The sequence below is a fragment of the Elephas maximus genome, chromosome 4 (assembly GCF_024166365.1).
Source record: "Elephas maximus indicus isolate mEleMax1 chromosome 4, mEleMax1 primary haplotype, whole genome shotgun sequence".
Lineage (NCBI taxonomy): Eukaryota > Metazoa > Chordata > Mammalia > Proboscidea > Elephantidae > Elephas > Elephas maximus.
In genome coordinates, this window is record NC_064822.1 from 73493515 (window position 1) to 73516886 (window position 23372).

General features: G+C 39.5%; 1 protein-coding gene across 1 annotated transcript in view; it reads left to right on the forward strand.

Annotated features, from left to right (window-relative positions):
• The first annotated feature begins 10178 nt into the window (after nucleotides 1-10178).
• PDE6H (phosphodiesterase 6H) overlaps nucleotides 10179-23372 on the forward strand; it is a 91801-nt gene continuing 78607 nt past the window's right edge. Inside the window, exons 1-2 of the mRNA XM_049882550.1 lie at nucleotides 10179-10259; nucleotides 10686-10908. The gene's annotated coding sequence lies outside the window, so the exon portion shown is untranslated. The remainder of the gene's footprint in view (nucleotides 10260-10685; nucleotides 10909-23372) is intronic.

Genomic DNA, 23372 nt, shown 5'->3' on the forward strand with positions numbered 1-23372 from the left:
CACCAAGCCTTTCTTCTGAGGTGCCTCTGGGTAGACTAGAACCTTCAACCATTCGGTTAGCAGCAGAGTGCTTAACTGTCTGTACCACTTAGGGATAAGCAAGCAAACGAACAAAAAGCACCAAACCCATTGCTGTTGAGTAGATTCTGGCTCACCCTCTATAATTTTGTGCTTCTAGATTATTTCATCCTGGAAATGTACAAACAAGATAGAGAAATTATTATATAATCCTGTGTTTGAAGGAACACTCAGTCCTTAATGTCATTTTGCAAGTGGTGCTCACAGGGCTGACTTGTGTTTGGATGCCACCTCTGGTCCTGCAAAACACTAACAAGATGTCTTGTAAAAGCCCCACCTCAAATCACTGGCTGCCAGTAAGCCTGTCTGCTGTTATTTTCCCATTGTAGCCTAATAGCTTTATTCATTTAAATTGGACTTTGATATGCTTTGAAATTCTTGGAATAAGAAAGGCAATCTTTTCAGCCAGAGTCTGGTCAGTGAGAGAACAATCTCCTCTCATGGAAGAAATTTGAATTTCTGTAATATTCTTCTCCTTTGTTTTCATCATATAGTCATTGCAAACCCTGGAAATAGGGTGGAATTTAGAAAAAGAAAGGTAAGCGAGGACACAAAGCAAATTGTCCAGGGTAACATAAGGGAGACATACCTTCGCAGACCAGCTAAAAAGTGAACAGGCTGTAAAATAAGAGACTCTTTCCACATCTGATTTCTCCATGACAGAACTGTGATGGATAAAAATGCACAGAAATGTGGGTTGGGCTGACCTGCAGAAATTTCGCTCAATTCTGCTTCCTGGCATTTATTTAAGCTGTCCTGTAACCAATACTTGTTTGAATCTTGTTGGCCTCACCCCTGACTCTGATTCTCCCAATTTATCATTCTCTATGTTTCCTGTCACATAATCCTCCATTATTTATTTCCTGCCACTGTGGAATTTTGAAAGAGAATTTTACTTTGTTGAGGGAATAAAAGGACTTTATAATGGGGGCTCTTTGGATAGGAGATAAATGAGTGGGAGTAAGAATTGGATCCAATGGAATGGAAGATAAACTGAAGGGAACCAGATGTAATTTTTGGTTTTGTTTTGTTCTGAGAGAGCAACAGGAGGATAGGTGAAATGGATATGGGAAGGGAGTGCGGGGGTAGTAAGCCTGAGAGTCTGATCTGAACACTTGTTTTTCTTTCTCTTCCACCGATTGAGAGTTCTTTGAGGTTAGCCTCTGGCTCTTATTCTTCCTGAAACATACAACTGCCCATTGGTTACTGAATTAAGACTATATTCCTCCTACAAGCGTTCAAAATTCTCTGGTGACATAATGAGATAGTAGAAAAAAGCTTGGGCTTTGGAGTCGCCAAGACTGAATATGAATTCTGCTCAATCTGGTGCTTACTGATCTCGGCCATTTCTCTAATCCTCATTTTCTTCATCTGAAAAATGGGGATGATAATGGCAAGTAGTTTATAGGGTTGAAGTGAGAATTAAATGAGATTATGCATCTCAAGCACCCAGCTAGAAAAGGGCTGGCAAATAGTAAATGTTTCCTGAAAGCAGCCGTTATTGTTATTAGTATTATTTTTGACTAGCAATGTAACCCTGGATAGGTCATTTCATCACTACAGCATGTGAGTGATGCTAATTGTTTCATAAATTGTTGTAAGAATTTAATGAGATAATTCTTGTAAAATACCCAGCAAGTGCCTGTGGCATAGTACGTACTCATTAAATGTTAGTTTTCTTCCCTCTATTTTCATCTGTCTTTCCCATTCTTTTCTTTTACCATTTCCTTACATGTAACCAATGCTTTAGTCAAACTAAGTAACTTGCTCCTAACATGTTGCTTAATATTTGCCATTATGCCTTTGCTCATTTTATTGTGTCCCTTTTTTTTTCTGCTTTTCATTCTCCTCTCTGTTTATAGCAACCTTGGGCAACTTTTACACTTATCTCAAATACTACCCATCTCATGACGTCTTACTTAGGCTTTCAAAAAGGATATTATTTCCCCTTCCTTTGAAAACTGTCTTAGCACTGTGTTTTATTTTATTTTTTTATTATCGTGCTTTTGGTGAAAGTTTACAGAGCAAATTAGTTTCTCATTAAACAGTTAATACATAAGTCGTTTTGCGACATGGCTTGCTAACCCCTGGATGTGTCAATGCTCTCCCCTTCTCCACCCTGGGTACCCTGTTTCCATTCGTCTAGTTTTCCTGTTCCTTCCTGCCTTCTCGTCTTTGTTTTTGCACTGGTGAGCCCACTTAGTCTCATATGCATGATTGAACTATGAAGCATGTTCCTCACATGTGTTATTGTAGGCCCTATAGACCTATATAATCTTTGGCCGAAGAGTGAGTGACTTCAGTACTGAGTTAAAAGGGAGTCTGGGGCCATACTCTTGGGGTTTCTTCAGTCTGTCAGACCAGCAAGTCTGGGCTTTTTTTTTTTTTTTCTAAGTTTGAATTTTGTTCTACATTTTTCTCTCACTCTGCCCAGGACCTTCTATTGTGATCTGTGATCATTAAGGTTGTGTGTCAAGTTGGCTGATCCTTGTCAGAGCAGTAGGTGGTGATAGCTGGGCACCATCTAATTGTTCCGGGCTCAGGCTGGTGGAAGTTGTGGTAGTTGTGGTTCATTAGTCCTTTGGACTAATCTTTCCCTTGCGTCTTTGGTTTTCTTCATTCTCCTTTGCTCCAGCCAGAATGGGACCAGTAGATATTACATCTTAGATGGCCTCTTGCAGGCTTTTAAGACCCCAGACACTACTCACCAAAGTAAGATATAGAACATTTTCTTTATAAACTATGTTGTGCCAATTGAGCTAGATGTTCCCTGAGACCATGGTCCCCAGTCCTCAGCCCAGTAACTCGGTCCCCCAGGGAGTTTGGATGTGTCTTTGAAGCTTTTATGACTTCTAGGCTGAGTTGTGCTGACTTCCCCAGTATTGTGCCCTGTGTTACCATTCAGCAAAGTTACCATTTATCTCCTATCTAGTTAATGTTTTTCCCTCCTCACCCGTCTCCTTGCATTTTATTTTTTAATCTAATACATATCTTCTTCCTCTTTGAATTACAGGCATTTCTGTCCTTCATCTTGCCACCTACTCTGTCTGCAGCCGTAGATGGTACAATCACTCACTTGTCCCCTCCTCCTCCTTATTCCATACATATTTACCCACTAGACTCTTGATTCATTATCTAGGAAATTTTCATCTCTAAAAAGGCTGCTGAATTTGCATATTGAGGTAAATATCTCTGGTATGGTCTCATAGTAACACTATAGCGCTATTCCATAGATCTTAGTATGTTACAAAATATCAAAATCATCTACTTACATTACTGTGTCCTACAGTGGATTTTAAACTCCTCTAGGGAAGCCAGGGATTGTGTTTTATTCATCTGCATGGTCCCAGGACTTTACACATTGCCAGCTCATTTATGATTCTCAAACTGAACTGCTCTGCAAATTTAGTGCAGTGCTTGAGCACCATAATAGTTCAATGAAGTTGCCTTTAGCAATCCACAACAACAGTCTCATAACTTTTACTGCTGCAAATATCCCTCCTTTTTAATTGAAAGGGAGCCCCGGTGGCACGGGGGTTAAGAGCTACAACGCACTATGGCTGCTAACCAAAATGTTGGCTGTTCGAATCCACCAGCCGCTCCTCAGGAACCATATGGGGCAGTTCTACTCTGTCCATGGGGTTGCTATGAGTTGGAATCGACCTGACAGCAACGGGTTTGGCTTTTTATTGAAATATAAATTCAATTCTTTGTGAAAGTAGGAAGTTGCTGTATTTTTAAATACTAAATAATTACACCTTAGTCTTCAGGGTGACATCTTTGCTCTTCAACACTTTGAAGAGGTCCTTTGCAGCAGATTTGCCCAATGCAATGCGTCTTTTGATTTCTTGACTGCTGCTTCCATGGCTGTTGATTGTGGATCCAAGTAAAATGAAATCCTTGACAACTTCAATCTTTTCTCCTTTTATCATGATGTTCCTCATTGGTCCAGTTGTGAGGATTTTTGTTTTCTTTATGTTGAGGTGCAATCCATACTGAAGGCTGTGGTCTTTGATCTTCATTAGTAAGTGCTTCAAGTCCTCTTCACTTTCAGCAAGCAAGGTTGTGTCCTCTGCATAACGGAGGTTGTTAATGAGCCTTCCTCCAATCTTAATGCTCCGTTCTTCTTCATATAGTCCAGCTTCTTGTATTATTTGTTCAGCATACAGATTAAATAGGTATGGTAAAAGAATACAATCCTGACACACACCTTTCCTGACTTTAAACCAATCAGTATCCCCTTGTTCTATCTGAACAACTGCCTCTTGATCTATGTAAAGGTTCCTCATGAGCACAATTAAGTGTTCTGGAATTCCGATTCTTCGCAGTGTTATCCATAGTTTATTATGATCCACACAGTCAAATGCCTTTGCATAATCAATAAAACACAGGTAAACATCCTTCTGATATTCTCTGCTTTCAGCCAGGATCCATCTGACATCAGCAATGATATCCCTGGTTCCACGTCCTCTTCTGAAATCGGCCTGAATTTCTGGCAGTTCCCTATCGATATACTGCTGCAGCAGTTTTTGAATGATCTTCAGCAGAATTTTGCTTGTGTGTGATATTAATGATATTGTTCTATAATTTCCACATTCGGTTGGATCACCTTTCTTGGGAATAGGCATAATATGGATGTCACCCTGCAGATGAAGGTGCACCTGACCCAAGCCGTGGTATTTTCAATCGCGTCATATGCATGTGAAAGCTGAACAATGAATAAGGAAGACCGAAGAAGAGTTGACGCCTTTGAATTGTGGTGTTTGTGAAGAATATTGAATATACCACAGACTGCCAAAAGGATGAACAAATCTGTCTTGGAAGAAGTGCAGCCAGAATGCTCCTTAGAGGTAAGGATGGCGAGACTGTGTCTTACATGCTTTGGACATGTTGTCAGGAGGGATCAGTCCCTGGAGAAGGACATCATGCTTGACAGAGTACAGGGTCAGTGGAAAAGAGGAAGACCCTCAATGAGGTGGATTGACACAGTGGCTGCAACAATGGGCTCATGCAAAACAATGATTGTAAGGATGGTGCAGGACCGGGCAGTGTTTTGTTCTGTTGTGCATAGGGTCGCTATGAGTCGGAACTGACTCGACGGCACCTAACAACGACAACAACAACAAATAATTACACAATGTACTCAAAGAAGGAAAAAATGCTATTTCGCTCATATTTTTTCTAACTTTGCCTTATGTAGCAATCCAACTATTAAGTTAACTCTTACTGTAATGATATTCTTGAAAAATTTCCAGATAATAATATTGTAAAATTAAATTATAGTATGCTCTTTCCTTTAAGGAAAATCACAGTGAAGCCACTTGAATAGCAAGAATTCCTCTGTAAGAGTTAAAAATAAATGTTCCCTTACTGTGTTTAGGATGAAAAATCTCCTCTTACATGTTTTTCTTTAAATCTAGGTTTTCACATACCTACTACTACAGCAGACCAGTGCCTGCAGCATACAGTTGTATAAAGAAGCTGACTTTATGTAGAACACCAAACTTCTGTAGATTGGGGCATAGAAGAAGTTCAATGGAAAGAAAACAAGAATATACAAAAGCTTGCCAAAGGGACATAATTAATTGATTTTATAATTATCTTTTCATTAAGTTAATATGAATAATTAATATTTATTAAGTAGTGTTTCATTTCTTTTTCATCTCTATTTTTTTTCCTGGCCCACCTAAACAAGGCCCTCACCTATGCCAAATAGCTTAAAACAAAGCACAATTTAGATGGTAAAGGAAAAACAATACAAGTGTATAATCTATAAGTAATACACAAAGTTAATTCATAAAAAGCTTCTCCTCTCTCTATATGTGCCATTTTTTACACTCACCGAATATTTGCTGACAAGCTAAAAAAAAAAACTTTTATATAATTTTCCCTTTTCCCAGAAGCTGTGCTGTATTTGTTGGAATGGATCTCAGTGTTTTCTTCTCATCTTCAGTTGTCAATGACATATGAGCTTTCTCATAAGGTCAGCAACCAGAGCTGGAAGATTTCTGGGGATAAGTGTTTTGAAGCCAAAGATTCTTGGGAACAAGTAGGGACTCAGATATATTGGCTGTTCTTTGTACTGTGGACTCTTGAGAAAAGCAGTGTTTAGACACTTAATTTTTATGCCAGAAATAAATCAAATGGATAGTGCAAAAGTAAAAAATGCTCCTGGAACAACTGGAGGTCGATTTTAACCTTAGCTAATCTGGCAAATTTAACTTGGATTTCTCGGCCCCCACATTTGATCTTCATTTTGTACTTGGTATCTGGACTCACCCCTTCTGGGGCCAGGCACAGTTCATCTGCCTGGGATGTAGGTTCAAAGATAACTAAAGACACTGACTCACCCCTCTTCTTGCCAGTGTGTCTTTCTGTTGCCCAAAGAGAAACCAACAGCATAGGCTGCCACGGATAGGTTTGGCAAGCCTGACTTGTAGGAATGGGTTCCATATGGTGTAAGATTAGAAATAATTACTGAAGCATAGGGCTGTTGGAGAATCCTAACACATTTCAAGTGTCCTGAAAGAAAAGATCAAGAAAAGGAAGGGGACTAAAACATTTCTCTAAATTTACCCTCTCAAGGTAAATTTAGGTCCCTAGGTGGCATTTTTTAGGTGGCATACAGGGAGCTGGTGGTGCAGTGGTTAAGAGCCACAGCTGCTAACTAAAAGGTTGGCTGTTCAAATCCTCCAGCTGCTCCTTGGAAACCCTATGGGGCAGTTCTGCTCTGTCCTATAGGGTCACTATGAGTTGGAATCGACTTGATGGCAATGGGTTTTTTGGGCTTTAGGTGGCATAAATGGCTTGCACTTGGCTACTAGCCTAAAGATCGGCTGTTCACACCCATCCAGAGGTACCACGGAAGAAAGGCCCAGCAATCTGCTTCTGTAAAGATCGCAGCTAAGGAAACCCTATGGAGCAGTTCTACTGTGTAACACATGGAGTGGCCATGAGTTGAAAATGAAGGCAAAAGGTTTGTTTGTTTTGTTTAAGATACATTTAGATCTGCCAGGGCATATGGCCTATTATGTCAATTATCTAGGACTTAAATGCTGCTTTAAGGAAAGAATTCTCACTCACAGTGTGCACTAAAAAACTAGTAATAAGACACATGAGTAAAAAAAATGGCAATTCTTATTACTCTTATATCAAAAATAGGCATCTTTAAAAAGGGCAAGGAATAAAAAGTATGTGAACAACTGAACAAATCTGTAAGAAAATTCACATATGGATTTGAATACAAAATACAGTTTAAAATATGACCTCAGATATAGAAAATATATTTTATTTTTAAAACAATATTCTGGTAGGGAAATGGAGGCTCAGAGACATCAACTTGCTTGTCCAAAGGGACCCCAAGGGCTCGTGTGCCTTGTGCTTTACCTGATAAAGAGCTGTTTTCTGTGTGCATATTTATATGTCTGTGTATATATCACTTGTACTAGATCACATATAATTTATATTGGATTGCAGATATGTAAAGAGTGAAGTTTGTGCTCATTCATACAGGCTACATTTTCTGGATATAATGAAATAAAATTAGAAATTAAAGTCAAAAGGATAGCTAAAAACTCCAAAGTATTTGGAAATAAAATATTATATTACCAAATAATCCCTAGGATAAGATGAAGTAAAGGATAAAAGGAGATAAAGAATAATTAAAAAAAATTTTTTTTAGATATAAATATTAATTAGGAAAATTTGTGGGAGCCAGTTAACTTAGTGTTGTGAGGGAAATGTATAACTTTACATCCATTTATCAGGAAATAAAAGAGTTTCAAAACAAGTGTGCTAAGCCTTCAACTCAAGAAGTTGGAAAAAGAGCAACATAACAACTCAAGAAAAGAAGGAAAGAAATAAGTAATCAGTGAAATAGGAACAAGGTATAGAAAAAAATTTATGGAAACTTATTGTTTAAAAGATTAATAAGAGAGATATCTCTGCAAATACAAAAGTATTAAACCCAAAATGGGTACCAGAAGAAATAGAAAATTTGAACAGTTTGATAAACATTAAAGAAACTAAAATGGTAGCCAAATATCTCTTCTTCAAAATTCCCCAAGTCCAGATGGCTTTACAGTTCAGACCTACAAATCTTTTGAGAAACAGTTCTTATTTTATACAAGTTATCCCACAAAATATTTAAAAAGTTAGAGGTGGGTAGTCCATTTTATGTGACTAGTGAGGTCTTGATTTTTAAACCACATAAGAAGTACTGGAAAAAAACAAAATTATAGACCTAGTTCAATAATGAATGTAGATTCTATAATCTTAAATAAAATAGTAGCCAAAAGAATCTGAAAAAAATATTAAAAATTATACATACTGATGAGGTAGGTTTATCCCAGGAATGCAATAATTTTTAACATCAGAAAATGTATCAATTTATTTACCACATTAATAAAAAAAAATATATAGATCAAAAGAAAAAAATCATATAATTATCTCCATTAATGCAGGAAAAGCATCTGATGATATACAACATCTTTTTGTTTTATATTAAAAAAAAAAAATTAGGAGTAGAAGGGAAATCCCTTAAAATGGCAAAGGTTATATGTCAAAAGCTTGCGGAAAAGAAAAACTTCAACTTAATGGAGAAAGTTAAAGATGCATTTTCTTAAAGGCTAGGGATAAGAAAAGGACACCCACAATTAACACTGTTATTTACCACAGGACAAAAGTCCTGAATGCTGTTCTACAAAGAGAAAAGAAATAAACGCTGTAAGGACAGGCAGGAAAGAGAAAACTAACCAAGAGTTTTTGGAGACAATATGATCTAAAGAACCTTAAAAAATAATCACCCAACTAACAAACTGTTAGAATCATTTAGAGAGTTTAGCATAGTTGACCATACAAGATCAGCTGGCAACAATAACTACCTACTATTATACCAACAATAACTACCTAGAAAATCTAATAAAAATAGGATACATTTCACAATACCAACAAAATTATCAAGTGTCTTTAAATAAGAATGTGTCGAATCTCTATGGAGAAAACTTTGAAACGTATCTTAATGGATGTTAATATCTTTCATGTTTGTGAATAGGATGATTTTATATTATAAAGATATCCATCTTTCTGAAATTAATCTATAAACTCAATAAAATTCTAATAAAAATTCCAGTTTTAAATTTTGAAATGTCACAAAGATAATCCCTTAAATGCTTTGCTGTTCCATTTTTCACATTTATGTCTTTAACCCACCTGGAAATATTTTCATATGGTGTGAGGAAGGGACTAATTTTATCTTTTTCTATATAGATAGCTACTTGTTCCAACACTTTTTAGGGAATAATCCATTCTTTCCTCATTGATTTTAAGTGCCCTCAAGCTCCCGTATAAGAGATCCTCCATCTGCAACCATTACTAGTTAATGCTGGATCTTCTGATTTTATCCTTCATGTGTCTTAATATCTCTTTCATTTCTTCATCTCCTTGCTGAATTCTGGCTAGTTTGCTAGAATCCTTTTTTGTATTCACTAATTTTCTTGTTTTTTTTTATGTCTCTTGATTCATACACTTGATAATAGTTTCCTCATCTTTTGTAATTTTGGATAAATAGCTTATCTTATTTGGGTATTATTTGTGAGAATCCTAAGCACCAAGTTATTACATTATCTTTCCAGAGTTGTTTTATCTTTCCCAGGTGCCGAAGGGACAGAATTTTGTGTCATTTTGTGAATTTGGTAGCTCCTGGACTGCAAATGTAATATGAATTCAGCCTCCAAATCTGTGTGAGGATGAGGCTAACTTTATGATTTCTCATGGGAAACATTTTTTTCTCCAACCTGATATCTACAAATGTCCATGTAATCTCTCTGTGGTGGTGTGTGAATTTTTTTCTTATCATTTATTCAGCAATGTGCATTGTGTATTAACCGTGTGCCATACACTGTGATATGTGATTTCTGCTTGTGATACATAGAGGTATCTGACACAGACCTCAAGAAACTTACAGTGTAAAATAGCTCAGTTAATTACACAAGTGTCAGAGTAGCAAAATTGTAGGAGCTCCTGCATCTGTAGGCATTAGAGCCTCCTCAGGAATTAGCCACGCCCCGTCTGTGCCGATCCAAGCAGGCTGCACTGCATTCTTCAGATGTAAGAACCAGGAAGTGCTCTTTGCTTGGTTACCTCTTCTATGTTACTTCTAATCTTTATGAAAACCCTCCCAGGTATGTGTGTTATCTCCATTTTAGGCTTAGGAAGGTTAACCTGTTCAAAGATAGAATTGGTAAACTCTGGGGTTGGAATCAGAACTCAGATTTGAGCTCACCACTACTCCAGGCTTCTTTGGAATGTCTGTTGATTTGGTTAATCTGAATTGTTAGTTTCATAGTTGTGATTGTTAAGGTTGTGTGTGCCAACTTGGCTGGGCCATGATTCTCAGTGGTTTGGCAGTTATTATATAGTTTGGCAGTCGTGTGATGATGTGATCACTTCATGACGAGATTTAATATAATGTGATCACCTCCATGATGGAATCTGCTGTGAGTATCAAATCAGTTGAGAGGGAGTTTCTGTGGGGGTGTGGCCTACATCCAGTAGAGGTAGACTTTCTGGCAAGGCTCATGGGCTTTTGCTCACTCTGGGTCCTGCAGCTGGCTCCTGTTTGTCTGACCTCCAGTTCTTTGGACTCGAGCCAGCAGCTTACCTACCGTCTTGCCTGCTGATCTTGGGACTCATCAATCTTCACAGCCTGTGAGAAAGGACCCTGCTGTCTGACCCGCTGATCTTGGGTTTACCAGCCCCTGTGGCTATGTGAATCAGGAGAAGCCTCCAGCCTCACCCATGAACCTGGGACGTTCCAGCCTTTACAACCACGTGAGCCATTTCTTTGATATAAATCTCTCTAAATAGATATTAATATGCCTTATTGGTTTTGCTTCTCTAGAGAATACAGCCTAAGACAGTAGTTCATGTCCCCCAACTTGTGGGGCTTTTGTGACTATTTCCAAAGCCAGACTACACAGAAGCCAACTCAGAGTGGGAGAGAGAGAAACTCACTGTGAAGAGGGAGGAGGCCCACATTTTGTGCCTCCTCATTTCACATGGGAAAAGTGCTAGATTCTTTCTTCTTTTTTGTTTTCATTGTTTTTCTTTTTTACCTTTACTATTCTTGGCCTGAAAACCCTGGTTGCAGAGTGGTTAAGTGCTACAGCTGCTAACCAAAAGGTCAACAGTTAGAACCCTCCAGGAGCTCCTTGGAAACTCTATGGGCCAGTTCTACTCTGCCCTATAGGGTCGCTATGAGTCAGAATTGACTCGACGGCAGCGGGTTTGGTTATTCTTGGCCCTAACCTTTTGTCCTAGCCATTTAGTGCTGCTATAACAGAAATACCACAAGTGGATGGCTTTAACAAAGAGAAGTTTATTCTCTCACAGTCCAGTAGGCTAGAAGTCCAAATTCAGGGCGCCGGCTCCAGGGGATGCTTTCTCTCTTTGTCAGCTCTGGAGGAAGGTCCTTGTCATCAGTCTTCTCTTGGTCTGGGAACATCTCAGCCCAGGAACCTCAGGTACAAAGGATGTTCTCTGCTCCCGGCACTGCATTCTTGGTGGTACGAGGCCCCCAACTCTCTGCTTGCTTCTCTTCCCTTTTATTTCTTGTAAGATAAAAGGTGGTGCAGGCCATACCCCAGGGAAACTCCCTTTACATTGGATCAGGGATGTGACCTTAGTAAGGCTGTTACAATCCCACCCTAATCCTCTTTAACATAAAATTAAAAGCATAAAACGGAGGCCAGCCACACAATACTGGGAATCAGCCCTAACCAACTGACAGGTATTTTGGGGGGATGCAATTCAATCCATGACAGCTTTGTTCATAAACATTCATTTATATAAAAGAAAATCTAGGGTTTCTTATATTACACTTTAACCCTTCATCCCACCTTCCTGATGTAATTTCCCATTAGTAAAATGCCTGGTTTAACCTGCACAGTGTGGTTTAAAGTCAGGAAAGTTGTGCGTCAGGGCTGTATCCTTTCACCACGCTTATTCAGTCTGTATGCTGAGCAAATAATCTGAGAAGTTGGACTATATGAAGAAGAATGGGGCATCAGGATTGGAGGAAGACTAACAACCTGCATTATGCAGATGACATAACCTTGCTTGTTGAAAGTGAAGAGAACTTGAAGCACTTACTGATGAAGTTCAAAGACCACAGCCTTCAGTATGGATTACACCTCAACATGTAGAAAACAAAAATCCTCACAACTGGACCAATAAGCTACATCATGATAAATGGAGAAAAGATTGACATTGTCAAGGATTTCATTTTACTTGGATCCACAATCAACAGCCATGAAAGCAGCAGTCAAAAAATCAGATGATACATTGCATTGGGCAAATCTGCTGCAAAAGACCTCCTGAAAGTGTTAAAAAGCAAAAGATGTCACTTTAAAGACTAAGGTGTGCCTGACCCAAGTCATGGTGTTTTTAGTCTCCTCATATGCTTGCAAAAGCTGGACAGTGAATAAGGAAGACAAAAGAAGAACTGATGACTTTGAGTTATGGTGTTGGCGAGGAATATTGAATATACCATGGACTGCCAAAAGAACGAATAAATCTGTCTTGGAAGAAGTACAGCCAGAACGCTCCTTAGAAGCGAGGATGGCAAGACTTTGTCTCACATATTCTGAATATGTTACCAGGAGGAACCAGTCCCTGGAGAAGGATATCATGTTAGATAAAGTGGAGGGTCAGCAAAAGAGAGGAAGACCCTCAATGAGATGGTATGATACAGTGGCCGTGATGGTGGGCTCAGGCGTGGTGGCAGTCGTGAGGATGGCGCTGAACCGGGCAGTGTATCTTCTTTTGTGCATGGGGTCTCTGTGGGCCGGGCTGACTTGGTGGCAGCTAGCAATACAACAACAAGCTACACCTACAATATCTCAAATGCTTCCTAGGCGACTAGCTAAATTTTAAGAGATTAATTTATTCGAAGGGTGCTAATTTTATGGTATTTTCCTAGGGAAAATACACCTTTTCCTAGAGAAAAAAACACAGTAAGTTCCAGCCAGTTTATTACTTGAAGGTAACCAAGCTAATTTTTTAAACTAAAAAGCTAAATCTCTTGAATTGCTCTTATCGAGTCCTGAGGCTTAAGGTCCTCCTTGTGGTCCTCCAACCCTGTGCTTAAAAATTTCTCTATGCCCCAGGAAGCTTCTGTGTTTTCAAATTGGTCACTGTTACATGCCTGCACGCTTTCAGATCAGCATAGACTAGATGGTGGAAAGAAACTATTGAAACAGGGTTTTGAGTCCCCAGTATGTGCTGTAAGTTTTTAAAAAAATTTTAGGCAAATATATAAGTTGGAGCCCTGGTGGTGCAGTGGTTAAGCATTTGGCTGCTCACCAAAAGGTCGGCAGTTCAAATCCACCAGCTGCTCCTTGGAAACCCTATGGGGCAGTTCTATTCTGTCCTACAGGGCACTTAGAGGTAGAACTGACAGAAACAGGTTACTTTTGGTTTTATACAAGTTAATATTGGTAATAAGATATGACCACTGCTATGTTAGTTGAAACCTATACGATGTGCTAGAAGAGTCCAGAGGCCTGAGGAAGTTTTGGATATACCCATTTGAGTGGAGCTTTGATGGTTGATAAGAGGCCGCCAAGTAGAGGAGGTGGGATGGATACTCAAGTAGAATGAACGGAATGAACAGCTAGTACCCCAGCACAGACCAGGACAAAAAAAGAAAAAAAAAAAAACAAAACAAATTCTGTGGAACTGTGTCAACTCTGACCACTTCAGGATATTCTTGAAGTGTAATAACTGATGCCTGCTCTGTGCCAAGTGATAGTCTAGGTGTTTAAATTGTGTTAGTCCATTTAATCTTCAAAAATAAACCTATGAGGTTAGTTCTGTTATTATTCCCATTTTACGTTGTGGAATCCGAGGCACCAAGAAATTAAAGAACTTTCTTAAGTCCACATGTAGCATGTAGTAGAATAAGGCCATCTGACCCCAGAGGCTGTGTGCCACATCACCATGTTATATTGCCTTCTACCATGTTCTTCCAAGAGCTTGTTGAATGGGAAGTGTTTATTTATGCGGCTTCCTTTTACAGGCATGTTATTCCAAGTGTCTGTTGAGGAACCAGAAGTATTTATTCATGCACCTTCCTTTTGCAGGCAACCAATGTGCTTTGGTAATCATAAACCGCTATATTTTAATAGCACTTCACAAACTCCCCTGGGGAGAAAAGGAACAGGCTGACCCAAAAGGGAAGGGGAACCCTAAAAGGTGGAAGGAAGAAGGCTGAAAACAAGCTTCACTCTGAATTTAGTTATAGAGCAGAATACCCTGTTGGGACGGGAAGTGATGAAGGCCATCATGCTTCATTAAATCTAGAAGGGCAGATTGTGCCCAAAATCATGGAATGCAAGATTCAGACAAAACTGTGTCTCATTCACTGAGATTAAAGTGCCAGCTTTTAGAAAAGGAAGACAAAAGATCCTACCAGGGTTCAGGTAATTAATTTTTGTATGTTCAACTTATATTACTGTAAGCTGCCTTTAATAACTTCTTGTATTCTTGGTTTTATTGTTCATGAAGAGGTCAGGTGTCCTACATGGATTTGGGGCAATAATCATATACTGGTGCCCTGGTTCCAAGGACTTCTGGGAGCAGATTGTGAGGAGAGAGTGAAAAGGAAGCTAAAAAGAGGATGTTTATATTTAATAAAAATAAATCCCTAACTTCCTGGGCTAAAACCAGTCTAGACTTGTTTTTTCCATTTTGCACAATGTCCGCAACAACAGAATAAATTTAATAAAACCAAACAAACTGGGGGTTGAGTTTTGGCGTAGAAAGTCAGACAGAAATAGAACGGTCTACTTTTAAGTTGAGCCTAATGACTGATTTACAAACCAGTGGTAGACTAAGGCTGCATTGGCCTTAACTGAACCAAAGTTATTTTCATTATGAGAAGACAATAGAGAGGCAGAGTCTGAGGCCTGGTGCCTGGCACATGAACGAGTCAGCCCATCAGTTTTGCTCTCCTTTTTTTTTAATTTTCAAAACTCAAAATTTTAGAGTTGGAAAGAACGCTTAAGATCATTTTTCCAGCCACCTTAATTTGTTTGGAGAAAAACGAGACTCAGAGGAGTTAAATGTCCTCTCTTTCACTCAGTTAGGTAGAACAATGTATCACTAAATTATGAGACCACCAGTGCAAGTTGCTGATGGAGTGGATCCCGACTCATGGTGACCCCATGTGTGTCAGAGTACAGCTGTGCTCCATAGGGTTTTTAATGGCTGATTTTTCAGAAGTAGATTGCCAGGCCTTTCTTCTGAGGCACCTCTGGGTAAACCCAAACTTCCAAGCTTTTGCTTAGCAGCCAAGTGTGATAACAATTTGCACCACCCAGGTACTCCAATTATGAGACCACATCTTCTAAATGAGGACGTTTAGTTTTAGTGCTATGAGCTGGGAAAATAAATGTGGAAGCAATTCAATTTACACACACTTGAGCATAAATTAACAGCATCAGCTCTTATAAATTGGTGGACTCTGTGTTTGGGGATTAGCTGGTATTCTCCTCTCTCTCTTTTTTATTTTTTACTATTTTAGGCTGCTTTTTGTAGTGCCAAAACATCTAGACAGAGGTAGGGTGTGTTTGTGGCATGCGGCGTGCTTGTTCATAGGAGCATCTGAGTCTAATCCAAAGACTATGTGTATTTTTATATTTCAAATGTTTTCTATTCCTCATCTCATTTTATTTCTATAATATACTTGTGAGGAGATAAATTGAAATACAATAATGTTCCTAAGATTTCATGCTGAGTTTAATGTGGGAAATCAGGATTAGAACTAAAATATCCTCTCTCATTTCAGTTTTTCTTATAACAGGCTGCACTCTACCACTAATCCCCTCTGTTAAAATGAATTAGAGAAGCTGTACAGTAAATGAAATACTGAATGGTACATATGCTTCTATGTTTATTTTTACAAAAGATGCTCCTAGTTAATTTCTTTAGCATGTTGTGCTAATTTTGGAGAGAACATGCCATTTGGAATCGTGACACGTGCGTCTTCCCTGGACCCCATTGTTTTAAAATTTAATTCCCCATGGTGAGACTAAAGAGATGATGGTTCAGTGGTAAAATTCTCACCTTTCATGCAGGCGACCTGTGTTTGATTCCTGGCCAATGCACCTCAAGGAAAGCTGCCACCATCTGTCAGTAGAGGCTGTGATGTTGAACAGGTTTCAGCAGAGCTTCTAGACCAAGATGGGCTAGGAAGAAAGGCCTGGCAATCTACTTCCAAAAAAACCAGTCAATGAGAACTTGAAGATCCCAGCGGTCCAGTCCCCAGCTGGTCATGGGGATGGGGCAGGGCCAGGCAGCATTTTGTTCCTTTGTGCAGGGGGCTTCCATTGGGGTGGGGAGGGTGACTTGAAGGCACCTAACAACAACACTGGGCTCTGGTGGTACAGTGGTTAAGAGCACCACTGCTATCTTAGTCATATAGTGCTGCTATAACAGACATACCCCAAGTGGATGGCTTTAACAAAGAGAAATGTGTTCTCTCATGGTTGACTAGGCTACAAGTCCAAATTCAGGGCATCAGCTCCAGGGGAAGGCTTTCTCTCTCTATCGGCTCTGGAGGAAGGTCCTTGTGATGCATCAGTCTTCCCTTGTTTTGGGGGCATCTCAGCGCAGGAACCTCAGGTCCAAACTACATACTGCGCTCCCGGCGCTGCTTTCTTGGTGGTGTGAAGTCCCTGTGTCTCTCTGCTCGCTTTTCTCTTTTATATCTGAAAGAGATTGGCTTAAGATACTACCTAATCTTGTAGACCTCATCAATATAGCTGCCACTAATCCATCTTATTACATCATAGTGATAGGATTTACAACACATAGGGAAATCACATCAGAAGATAAAATAGTAGAGAATTGTACAAGGGAATCATGACCTAGCCAAGTTGACAGATATTTTTGGGGGACACAATTCAATCCATGACAGCTGCTAACCAAAAGGTTGGCAGTTCGAATCCACCAGCTGCTTCTTGGAAAACTTATGGGGCAGCTCTACTCCGTCCTATAGGGTTGCTATGAGTCAGAATCGACTCGATGGCAACAGGGTTTTTGTTTTTTTTTTTTTTAAAACAACAGACTAAGAAGATGTTTTGCAGGCCTCTTTGTGGTGAACAGCACTCCATGCCTGACTCTTCTCATGGCCAATTATTTTCCTATTTCTTATCAGAAATTAGACAAACCGAACCTTATGACGGTCCTATAAATGCTGAGCCAAGAAATAACTCTGGCAGAGCAAATAGCTGCTTGAAGTTCTGATATTTCCCTTAAGTTTTCTCCTCTTCATCTAACTGTGGCCACTTTGTTCAGGTCTTAGAGGTCAATCTCTTTACGGGAAAAAAATAAACTCTTTTATTGTGAGGAATTCTCGAGTGTTTATTTAATGGGTGTGTCCCTTGCAGAAACACGGTCAGGAATTTGTAGAGGTGCATGAGAAATGAATATGAGCTCCACAAATAAAACAGACTTTGCTGCGGTTTGGGTTCTCTCCAGTTTTTGATTACTAAGGACTGTAACTAATATATGTCCTCTTCCAGATAGATCCCTTTTAAGATCCTGCTTGATGATTATCAGTTTTCCTTCTTCATTCGTCAGTTATCCAACAACAACAAAGCCCTTTTAAGTTTATTCTTCAAATTTCAGTCTCGGCTTGGAATTTGAAAACATTGTACATAAAACCAGACATTTTGAGAACTATGTGGAAATTGTGCTTTGTGAACTTGAGCTTTTTGGAAAAGACTATGTGAAGATACTAAGTAGTAATCACATACCTTATTCTGTCCTATAGGGTTGCTATGAGACTGAATCTACTTGACAGCAATGAGCTTTAATCACATAGGTCGGAATCACTTAGGTTGGAAAATGGTGACTTACTCCTCGAGAGAGCCCTGATGAACTGAATGCATCAGAATGTTATGTCATTTAGCGAATTGGAAAATGAGAAGGTAGAAGGAGCAGTAGAGAATCATAAGCTGATGACAGATCTCCAGACGTAGCCATTAGTAAATTGCCATTTTAACACTTGGTCTGGCTTCAATAATTATGACCACCCTTAAACTTACTGGCTACCATTTTTTTCCAAACGCCTGCTGTCCTCAAAAGAATAATGATTCTCTGACCCTTCAGCTCTCACCTTACAAATCAACATCACATAAGTAGCTATTACCATCCTTGTATTTCACAATCATGTAAATACCCTGCCCACAAACCACCTTGCCCTCCCATGAACACCTAACATTTCTGCTTGTTGACTGACTTAGCCTCTTCCCTTCTCCAGCCCTGATGTATTATTAGTGGTGTTAAGGGTAAAGAGCATGCGGAATGAGCAGAATGAGTCAATCCAAGAGAGTCTGCAGGTCTAAGGAGTTAGATCATAAGTAATTATTTCCCATTTTCATTCTGTGGCATGTTTGCCAAAGTGTGGTGGAATGAAGTTTAGATGGGCTACAAAGGAATATCATTTGGGACCAATACGATTCTGATGATCATGGTGTAGAGCGCAGAGGTTATAGGACAGAGCCAGAACTTCCAACATACTCGTCAATGTATATCCACTTCCCTCCAGGTGCTTCCTTCCCTGATTGTTCCCCTTTGTGCTCAGCCCTGATATTGTAAATCAGTGTGCCTCAAACTTTGCCCCATGTAATGACCTGGAGTCACATCCTAGGAAAAGGAGGAGATGGAGGATGAAGTAGAGACAGAGGCCATGAGTTGGTAGAAGAGTAGTGAAAGATTGATCACGAGGTTGGTAATTATTAGCAAGAAGGTACCACATGGGGTTGCCATGAGTTGAAATCAATTGAACACCAACTAATAACAACAACAACAGTCAGATGAAATAAGGAGCAGCGAGCGGAGACAGGAAGTTAAGGCATTGTTGACTTTGGACATAAAAGGAAAAGATAATTAGCAAAAAATATTATAGGCTCCATGAAATGTAGACGGTATAAGTAAACTTTATGGTCAGAATTTAGAGTTAAATTTACCATCAGTTTTTGTTCACTCACAAATTACTGCTTACCTCTTTGTTTTCTCTTTATTGAAGAATCATTATCGTCATCATCTTAAAATATTTGAATATCCATTAAGTACATTAGGAATTCAGACCATTCCTCAAATCCTCAGTGAACTTCATATTTGTCCTACACGAGGGAACCAGATGGCTGGGGATGGGAAAAGGTGGAGTCAACATTGTGCTATGTGTAGTCTGATATATTTCCTGGTACATCCTCATCTCATGGCAGGTGCTTCACAAGTGGTTGATGAAGGAATGTGTGAGGGCATGACTTGGAGACTTAACACTCTTGTACTGCCCCCAGAAGTCTGCTCTAATCCTTTGTGTGAAGACAACATAGTCATATGTTCGCCCCCAACCTCAACTCAAAGAGGGTGTTGTATATTTTATTGGATAAAATAAATTCACTCTTTCCTTACCCTTTTGCATAGCATTGGTGCAATGATTATGATAACCTGAAAGAAGATGCTGTCCTAGAGCTAGGCATGTGTAGTAGATGCTGTGGTGAGCCATGCAGATTAACAACTCTCCCCCCACCCCCTCAACACACACACTTTAGAACAGAAGCACTCTTCCCCTAGCTATTCAGAGTGATGGCAAATGATAGATCTCATCCACCCAGAGACGGCTCATATTGCATGCCTCTTTCCTGGGTGCAGCACATCCCACAATCAATGTCAGAGTATAAGGGCTGGTTCTCATTCCTTAATTCAGGACCATTCTGCAGTGACACCTTAGCACCAAATCTCCCATGGGATAATATGAGCTTTTGTTATGACTGCATCACAGCCCAACTTCTCCTTTTCCAGTCCTGGTATCTTCATTTCCCCACTTGTCTTGAACCCAAGAACACTACCCAGTAAACTTCCTGCAAAGAAACCCAGTCTCAGAGTGTTCTTTCTGGAAAACATGACCTGTGACATAACTTATTTGTTGACTTTAAATTTCTTACTTCACCACAGCTGGAATTATGTCAAATCTGGTCTACTTTTCGTCCTCAGGACCAGGCTACACTATGTCCCTATATTAAGATCAGAGGGCCTTATGTAGGAATTGAATGCTGCTATATAAGGTTGCTATGAGTCGGAATTGAACTGACCACAATGGGTTTGGGTTTTTATTAAAACTTAGTGCAATTGTTTGAACTATGAAACATTAAAGTTTTGGATTCCATAAAACTTTTCATAGCCCTTGACTTAGTTTAACTCCTATCCCTTTACTCACCTCTATTCCTCCGCTCCTAGTATGACTCAGATATTTGTTTATTGAGCTCACAAAAACAAAGACCTTGGTTTGGGAAAGAAAAGAGTGACATATTGGCCTATCTTAGAAATGATTTGAAGAAGGATGAATCTCCTTCAAATTTACAGATACATGATTTAAAATTTTTTTTTCTTTGATTTCTAGAGTACTTTCCTCCAAAGGTCCAAAGCTCAAAATATGTCAGTGTTTAACTTCCTCCTTTTTCTATTCTCTAGGTCTCTCCATGGAAAAGTTCTGTAGTTAGGACCATGAATCAGATCCATTCCACTTCCTGTTTTATTCTCCTCTGCTTAGAAACCAGATACTTTCAGAAAAGTGAAATAGGACTGGTTCCAGACTCAGTTGTAAACTTAAGTTTGTCTGTGATGAGCCTCGTCCCTTTGCTGGTGGACTTTTTCCTTATGTGGCTCTTCCTCCCCCAACTTTGGGAACTTCTCACCCCACTGTCAGCCTCCTACTCATCCCTCTTCTCATTATACAGGCTTCCCTGCTGTACTGCTCTCTGTCCGTGGCCCAGAACTACTTCAGTGGCTTCATATTGCCTGTTGTCTCTACAGCTTCCCTATTCTGCAGCTTACCTAAGGCCAGGTTTACTCTACTCTTCAGAGAAATTTTTGCCTAGCACATTTGTAGTTGGTTAATAAGTATTTGAATGAATGAATGAATGAGTGAGTGAATAAATAAACTGCTCTCTCATCATACCCCACTTTGTACCTGCTCTACCCTATGCCCTCTACCCCCAAGGTATATGAGTATTAAACAGGGTCATGATGAAGACAGCATGCTTTCCTATATAGCATAATCCAACTAGGTGAGCTGGGAAAGGAACCCCATAATAGGTAGAGGTTAGTTATCTCAAATATTTCTCCAATATCAAGTTTGGGGGCCTCCCATGAAAATTCACTTAAGAAAGACCCGGAAGGAAGCCCTTTCTTTTCCATAAATTATAACAATTGAAGAAATGACTGTTACCCAGAGAAGACAATATAGTATTATATAAAAAAAGGTAATGACCAAAACCCATTGCCGTTGAGTAGATTCCTACTCATAGTGACCCTATAGGACATAGTAGAAGTGCCCCATAGGGTTTCCAAGGCCGTAATCTTTACGGAGGCAATCTGCCACATCTGTCTCCTGCAGAGTAGCTGGTGGGTTCTAACAGCTGACCTTTTGGTTAGCAGCCAAGTGCTTAACCCCTGTGCCACTAGAGCTCCTCCAGCCTTTAGTTAATATGTATTACCACTCTGGGTTCTTAAAATATCCTGTGAACAATTGTATTATTGTCACTGACTTGAAGTTCAAAGATAGAAAGTGGTGGTTTTTCCCAGGTCACAGAGCCACACACACAGAAGTGGAGATTCAAACACTAACTTTCCTGTCATTCCTCTGAGTCCTTCCCTGTTTTCGTTATTTCTTTTTATCACAGTCTTCCACATCTGCCTGTATCTTTTGCGAAGGTCTATTGCACAACATTACTACTTAGCACCTTAAAGAAAAAATATGGCAGTGTTGCCAGTGAGGGCCAATGAATGATTTCACATGAAAAACAGCTGAAATGTATCTAGATAGTACAAGAGTAATATAGCCCTGGGGAAAAACATAGACCCTTCAGAAGAAATTACCCAAAGACAGAGAAAAGTTAGAAACTGCCGAAGTTTGTAATCCTAGGTCTGGTTTTTAGTGAATGCATGAGAATCTGCAGAAATCTCTTCTTTCTGAAGTTTACTCTTTGATGATGAGTCCCTAAAACTACAAGGAACAGATTGGTTGTGAAGAAGATAGGCAAAAAATAGCTGGTGGTTCTGGGAGAGCCACAACTGAGAAGGAATAATTCAATTCAGTACCATAAACACATAAAACAACTAAATAAGCATACAAACTGTACAAACCCTTTGCTGTAGAGTCAATTCTGATTCATAGCGATCCTACAGGACAGAGTAGAACTACCCCATAGGGTTTCCAAGGAGCAGCTGGTGGATTCAAACAGCCGACCTTTTGGTTAGCCGCCAACCTCTTAACCACTGTGCCACCAGGGCTCCAAGCATACAAAAGATAATGCGTAATACATTGCTACTGAATTTCATCAAGCAGCAAACTATAATGTGAAGATATTAAGACTTACATGTTCAATGTTGGCCATAGTTATTGAAACACTTCAAATAAAATAATTGAAAAATTAATCCAATATTGAAAAAAATATATCCCCCCCCCCAAAAAAAAATACCAAGCCAGTTGCTGTCCAGTCAATTCCAACTCATGGTGACCCCATGTATATCAGAGTAGAACTATGTTCCATACAGTTTTCAGTGGCTGATTTTTCAGAAGTAGATCACCAGGCCTTTTTTCTGAAGCATCTCTGGGTGGACTCCAACTGCCAACTTTTTGTTTTGCAGCTGAATGTCTTAACTGTTTGCACCACCCAGGTGCTCCCCGAACAAAATATAACTCATGGGAATTTATTCTTTGGCATTTGCCAAATCCCTACAATAGCTTGGGGGTCCTAACATTTTAAGCAAGAAAAGGAGAAAGTTGAGAAAGAGCAAGATGAATCAAAGAACTTGGAAATAATTGATAAAGAAGTTGGATTGTGAGTATGGAGAAAAGAAGATTGGATAAGGGGGCTTAAGAGTAACCAACAAGGAGTTGAAAGTGTCTTTTGCCAGATAGTGACTGGCAGCTGTTAAGAATTTCCACAGAGAGTTGTCAATTGCCATCAAGTTGGCTCCAACCCAGCATATAACAGAATGAAACATTGCTTGGTCCTGTGCCATCTTCATGACTGTTGGTAATCAGACAGTGTTCTGTGGTGATCCCTAGGGTTTTCATTGACTAATTTTCAGAAGTAGATCACCAGGCCCTTCTTAGTCTATCTTAGCCTGGAAGCTCTGCTGATACTGGCCCACCACTGGGAACCCTGCTTGTATTTGAAATACCAGCGGCATAGCTTCCAGTATCATAGTAACACGCA